Below are 6,920 nucleotides of genomic sequence, written 5' to 3'. Positions count from 1 at the left end.
AGGATGGACATGACTTCAGTGAAAGAGCTGGGCTGCTGGTCTGAGGTCTGTGCATACTTTAAAGTAGAGGGGGACACAGTAACCGGGAAGGAGGGGGTAGATAACAGATACACACATGGAGTGAATGGAGGGGAGGAGGGTAAGGAGAGTGTGCTGGAGTGCTTTGGGAGGGGTATGTGCTAGTGGGGAGGGTCAGATTCCCCCTCCTTCACTAGCACATGTCCTCTACCCTCCCAAAGCACCCAGCACATATGCTCTTACCCCCCTCTCTCCCCCCAAATTAAAAGATGCCACGTCCCTCTCTGTCCTCCTCCTGTGGCATCCCTCTGTCCTCCTGCCTCAGCATCCCTCCCTGTCCTCCTCCCGTGGCGTCCCTCTCTGTCCTCTCCCTGTGGCATCCTTGTCTGTCCTCCCCCATTCAGTCCCTCTGTCCTTCTCCCATGAAGATGACAGGGTGAGTCTTAAAGGGGAAGGGGTGTGGCCTTGACAGGAAGGGGTGTGCCATATTTAAATTAGAGGGTGCGAGAGTTTAGTTGGGCCTAGGGCAGCACAAATCCTAAATACACCACTGAGCTAAGCCCATGCAATGTAAATGCCACCATCTTTCCCTGACCTGCACAGCCCAAGTGCAGGATAAAACTTCCCAAAGACATGAATGGCTGTGACCTGCTGTACTGAGTTATACAGAGGTGCTATTGTATACATTAGTACACTCTATGGGTGTATGTAAGAAATAGAAAGCCTTCTATTTTTTGCATTTACGTTGAACAGGCAGAAAACCCAATGGAGCCCCAGAGAGCAGTGAAAACCTGACAGGGGTTCTACCCCTTCCCAAGCTATCCAAAAAAATAAAAAGAAATTGGGCTGGATATACAATTTAATATGCAATATTTTCAAATTTTCTAAGAGAAGCATGCTTAGCAAGTTTGATAGATTTCTGTCGAGTGATTGTATTATTGGGTGATTTTTTGCTTAAAGCAGTTGTAAAGGCACACAAATAATTAAAATAATAAACATGTTATGCTTACTTGCCCTGTTGCCATGGTATTGCACGGAGGGACCACTTTCTTTTCCTTTTCTGGGTTTCCCCGCTGGTGCTCTTCGCTCCTCTTCTCAGAGTGCCCCCTTTAGCAGGCTGTGCGCTGAGGAGCACTTGTGTAGGCACACTCCTGAGCCGCGCTGTGTGTGTCCATAGACACACACAGTCTGCCTCAACCCCGTCTCCGCTTCTTTCTCACAGTCTTTAATTGACAGTAGGAAGGGCCAATGGCTCCCACTGCTGCTCCTGTGAGAAAAGAGAGACAGTAGTACTGCTGTAAATGGGCACAGCACTGGATCGAAAGAAGAGCCAGGTAACTGTTTAGGGGGGCTTGAAGGTTTTTTTACCTTAATGCAGAGAATGCATTAAGGTAAAAAAAAAAAAAACTTGTGCCCTCAGAACCGCTTTAAATGATCAGTGTTCAAATCAGTGGTCCAATTCGTTTTGATCTGAGATTTGAACCCAGGGCCCAAAGTCACTGTCAAAGGACAGACTATATAGACTTTTGTGCCAAATAAATATGCTCTGCCTTTTATGTCTCTATTTGTACCTTGGATTTTGTATTCACGCAATGTCTTTCCCAGAAAACCTTCACCCATTTTGATGTATAATGATTCTGTGATTTTGGTTAACATTATAAAAGTATGTTGGAAAACCTCATAAAATAGATGCATGGTCCTAAAATGAAGATGCTTTATGCATTAACCAATTTCATGCACTACAAAGATGAGGCTTGTGCTACAACAAATTCTATCCCCTGAATTAACACCAAGTCTGCATTTGCATGCTGACCACATATTAAAGCCCTGTTGAAGTCTTATGCAGTCCAAATGATTTTTCTCTCGAAAATCTGAAACTTTGTGCATTTTGTGATCCGATTGTGCCACCACTGATTTTGAAATTTGACCAACCAAGCCTCCAATTTCATCTCATGTTGTTACAGAAAATCCTTTTCATAGCCAAGAATCTACTTTTCTTTCTAGGAATTTTCTTTTATTGTGCTTACGCGTATTTCTTTTTTGTTTATATTTCTCACACGGCTCTCCCATCATTGATTAGAAAATGTTTTTTTTTTTTTTTTTAATTCGATGGCTGCATGAAAATCAGCCGTTGCTGCAGCTAATGGTGTGAAATTAGAATGAAAATTCTTAGAAAAGATTTTCAAAAGAAAATTATTTCGCAATTAGACCCGTGTCTGTCTGGCCTTAGCCTTTTTATTAGAATTCTGTTTTACTGCATGTTATGATTTGAGTTTTGTTTTGTTTGGACATGCTGCTTCCTGCACTTCCACTCTGGTGCTATGTGCTGACTTAGCCACACCCCCCACAGTCACACAAATACACTCACCAAGTCTTGTATAGCAATGGAGCGGAGGGGGTGTGCCACACTGGTTCTGTTACTGAGAGCAGTAGATCTAACTTAAGTGAAGATAAAATTTAAGTTGTTAGTACAACATCTAATTGGCTACACATCTATTTCTGTAGCTTCAACCTGACTTTAAAGAGGAAGTAGTCTTCTTTTTTAATTGTACCTACAGGTAAGCCTATAATAAGGCTTACCTGTAAGTACTGTAAATATCTCCTAAACTTGCACCGTTTAGGAGATATTTACTGTATACGCCACCCATGACGTCATCGGTGCATGCACTCTGAAGAAACGCCTGTCCGTGCCGTTCCTTCAGAGCCCTGTGTCGTCTCTCACGCACATGCCACTCACAGTGCCAGAGCCCGCAAACCCAGAAGAAACGCGGGGGAAGATGTCAGTCGTCTCGGCGGTGTGAGGATGCCTCTGCAGGGCTTTGTTCTAAGGTAAGTATTTCATAATGAGCTGGTATGCGATGCATACTAGCTCATTGTGGCTCTGTCTGATGCCCCGTATACACAGTCAGATTTTTCGATGGAAAATGTTCGATGGGAGCTTGTTGTCGGAAATTCCGACCGTGTTTAGGCTCCATCAGACATTTTTCCATCGGAATTTCCGTCACACAAAATTTGAGACCTGGATCTCAAATTTTCCGACAACAAAATCCGTTGTAAATTCCGATCGTGTGTACACAATTCCGACGCACAAAGTTCCGTGCATGCTCGAAATCAAGCAGAAGAACTGCACTGGCTATTGAACTTAATTTTTCTCGGCTTATCGTACGTGTTGTACGTCACCGCGTTCTTGACGTTCAGAATTTCCGACAGGATTTGTGTGACCGTGTGTATGCAAGACAAGGATTTTGTTGTCGGAATGTCCGATCAATGTCCGATCGTGTGTACGGGGTATTACAGGGTTTTTTTTTTGTTGTTTTTTTTGTTTTCTCGGGTTTACAACCTCTTTAACTGCATTACTTCAGGGTCTGCAGCATATACTTATTGTTGACATGAGCAAAACTGCCCATTGTTTGCAGCATTTCACAGGATGCTTGCGTGTTAAAGAAGTGTGACCCAATGCATCATATGTTTATTCTCCCTACTGCCGTAACTGCTATCAAATTTAGACGACCCCCTCTTTTAAAAATGTCCAACAGGCCTAAAGAGAGAAGCAGAGGTTCTAGGAACAAGCAGGTTCCGTAGCACAGATTGGCAGAGCACTGTCTGCTGGAAAAGGCCAGCACGCGTTTAGCATCTGTTGTAACATCTGTTGCTTCTATTGACAGGGAGCTATGTCTCAAAAGGGGTTTCAAAGCCTTAGGCTAGGTCATGTTAAGTGGTGAAGAGGGACTTGGTGCCATGCCAAGTAGGGCAAAGTGAAGGTTTGAACTTCTGCAGATCTCACCTATACCAACCAGTCTTCTCCAGCAGCATTGTGTCCTGGGCAGGTGTCTCTTCTTCTGCAGCTACTGAAGCAGAAGCAAAAGAATGTCCCCAAATCCCCCCATGTCCAGCTTTATAATGCCAGCTTGGCAAAAATGCTGCCTCTGCAACTGCTCCCATTCCAGCTCACAAAATCAATTGTTTTCTGCCCCCCCCCCCCCCAAAAAAAAATGGAGCACCAGCCAACACTGATGCCTATTCAACTGCTTGTGCAGTCCTAACATTAGCCAATTTATAACAAATGCGTGTACCTGAAGTCTATATTTTCAAAATTTTGGAAATAATTGGGCATATAATCAACTGGGGATAATATGCAAAGCATCACCATAAAGTTTGCGATTCACAACCCTCATGAATTCAGGGTTTCGTCTCGAACCCAAGGTTGAGGCAAATTTATAACCCACCTCTACCCCTAGCCAATCACTTAGAACCTGGCAAGTTTAGATTTTTTGATTGTACACTATTATTTTTACCAAAATTTATGTCCTCCCCTTCTGTTTTTTTATGATCTGTGTTCAGTATGTACAGATATTATTAACAGAGGTCTTAGGTCACTGTTTCTTTAAGAAGCATTGGATTGGACGTTGTAGATTGGACACTGGCCATATTATGTCTTTGGGTACCTTTTGCACGCTGCACTGGGGGCAGAAAGGGCACAGAGAAGATTTCACATGGGTTGAAATCTGCTTCTCAGGCCACTGCAGGAGGCATTGTGAGACACAAATTCAACTATAATAGGTCCAAATACACCTTCAAGGAGATCATTTACAAATCAGCAAAACAATAAATACTAAGATGAGTGATCTAGTTGTAGGCATTGGAATGTGCACTATTTATATGTCTGGTCTCTAAAGGGTATACTACATTAGTAAGTGATACAACAACCCCAGGTGTTTTTGTTTAAAAAAAAAATTCTCTCTGTAGTTAAAAATCATGAAAGATTAGTAGCACGCATCTTTACTCACTGGTATGATGGACGTCAGTATGGTACCAGAAATGCAACAGATAATGTGAATTTTTTTTTTTTTATAAATGTTTTTAAGCAATTATGCAATTATTTGCTTGGGTAATGCAAGCACATTCATCAATGTGGACTGAGAAGCCGGCCCACTGGAATTTTCCCCCAAAGTTATTTAGACAGTCTTTAATTCTTACAGCTGTTAGCGGTTATGCTCAAAAAGCCACAGACTGATATGGATGGGCAACAATTAAAGTGAGAGTGGTTCATTACAACTTGCACTGCACATAAATAAATGGGGAGCTTAGCAGTATTACCAAATCATAAATGATAAAAGAATCAAGGTTTTTAAAACATTGTTTTTAATACATTTATCAGATTATAGTTGTTTTTAAATCTTAAAGTAAAATTCCAAGATAATACTAACTAAGCTTAAAGTGGTTGTAACCCTTAGCCCTTGTACACACGGTCAGAAATTCCGACTGAAAATGTCCGATCGGACAGTGTTGTCGGATAATCCGACCGTGTGTGGGCTCCATCGGACTGTTTCCATCGGAATATCTGACCGACAAAGTTTTAGAGCTGGGCTATAAAATTTTCCGACAACATGATCCGATGGGACTTTGTCTGATCGTTTGTAGAGAATTCCGATCGGACAAAGTGTCACGCATGCTCAGATCAAATTCCTAGACCAAAGCTATTGGCTACTAGCCTGAACGTAGTCCAGTCGTAACTAATTTATGTCATCACGTTATGAACGATCGGATTTTCCCACAACTTTGTCCGACCGTGTGTATGCAACACCAGTTTCGGACAAAAACGACGGATTTTGTTGTCGGAATGTCCGACTGTGTGTACAAGGGCTAAGAAAAAAAAACAATCCCTTTAATGCATGATATATAGCATAGTGCTTTGCAGTGGTAGTTGGCCCTTTCCATATTACAGAATAACTGGTTGATCTTGCCTGTTCCTGTGTTCCCCTGTGTATTGACCATGCTAATCTTGGTCTGATTATGTGCCTCCGTCATCCTTCTCTCTCCTCAGCGTCCCAGCATCAACTAACTAATTGATCCGAATTTACAACCACTTTCAAAACTGCTCCCATCCTCCTTCTAACTACTATACTAACTACCCTGTGAAAGGAAGATTCTTATACTTACCTATTCTCAGGTCGCTCAGGTCGGCTCCCGTGATCTCCCCAGTGCCAGCTACAGGGGAGATGAGAGAGCAATCTGACAGCGGCTTGAATGCCTGAGCAGTGATGTCACCCATAGGCTTACTTTGGGCCTCTCTCCCCCCCCCTGAAGCCACTGCTAGCAGAGAGACAAGAGCCAATAACTTGACCAGAATGGAATGCCCTGAGAATAGGTAAGTATATACATTTTTCTTTTACAAGGTATATTATAGGTAATGGGGGGTTGGGGGGGGGGGGGGGGGTGGAGTTTTAATCTTAGATAGTATTATCCAGAAATTCCACTTTAGGGCCCCATTCACATGGACTTTTTAATCAGGTCCACCTGTTTTTCAGGTGGAGTCCATCCAGGTCCATAAAAAGAAACAGAAAAGGACTGTGTTCTTTTCCATTTTTCAGAAACTAAACATGATGAATCAATAGTGGATGATGTAAACAGACTCAAGTCCATTTATTTTCATCCAGAATTTGATGTGACCACCATTTGCCTTCAAAACAGCATCAATTCTTCTATGTACACTTGCACACAGTTTTTGAAGCAACTCGGCTGGTAGGTTGTTCATCTTGTAAAACTAATCACATGTATTCTGTGAATGTAGGCTGTCTCAAATCCATCTGTCTCCTCATATAATCCTCTACAGACTCGATGATGTTGAGATCAGGGCTCTGTGGGGGTCAAACCATCGCTTCCAGGAATCCTTGTTCTTCTTTACACTGAAGATAGTTTCTTAATGATATTAGCTGTATGTTTGGGGTTGTTTAACTGCTGCAGAATAACTGCCAATCACACTCCTCTTTGATGGTATGACATGATGGTTAAGTATCCGACTGTATTTCCCAGCATTGAGTACACCATTGATCCTGACCAAATCTTCACTCCATTTGCAAAACTGGAGCCCCAAAGTTGAAAGGAACCTCCACCATGCATCA

This window comes from Lithobates pipiens, unplaced genomic scaffold (genome assembly GCF_037356315.1).
Source record: "Lithobates pipiens isolate NorthernLeopardFrog02 unplaced genomic scaffold, aLitPip1_a1.2 Scaffold_8, whole genome shotgun sequence".
Taxonomy (NCBI): domain Eukaryota; kingdom Metazoa; phylum Chordata; class Amphibia; order Anura; family Ranidae; genus Lithobates; species Lithobates pipiens.
Note: the sequence above shows the minus strand (reverse complement) of the source record.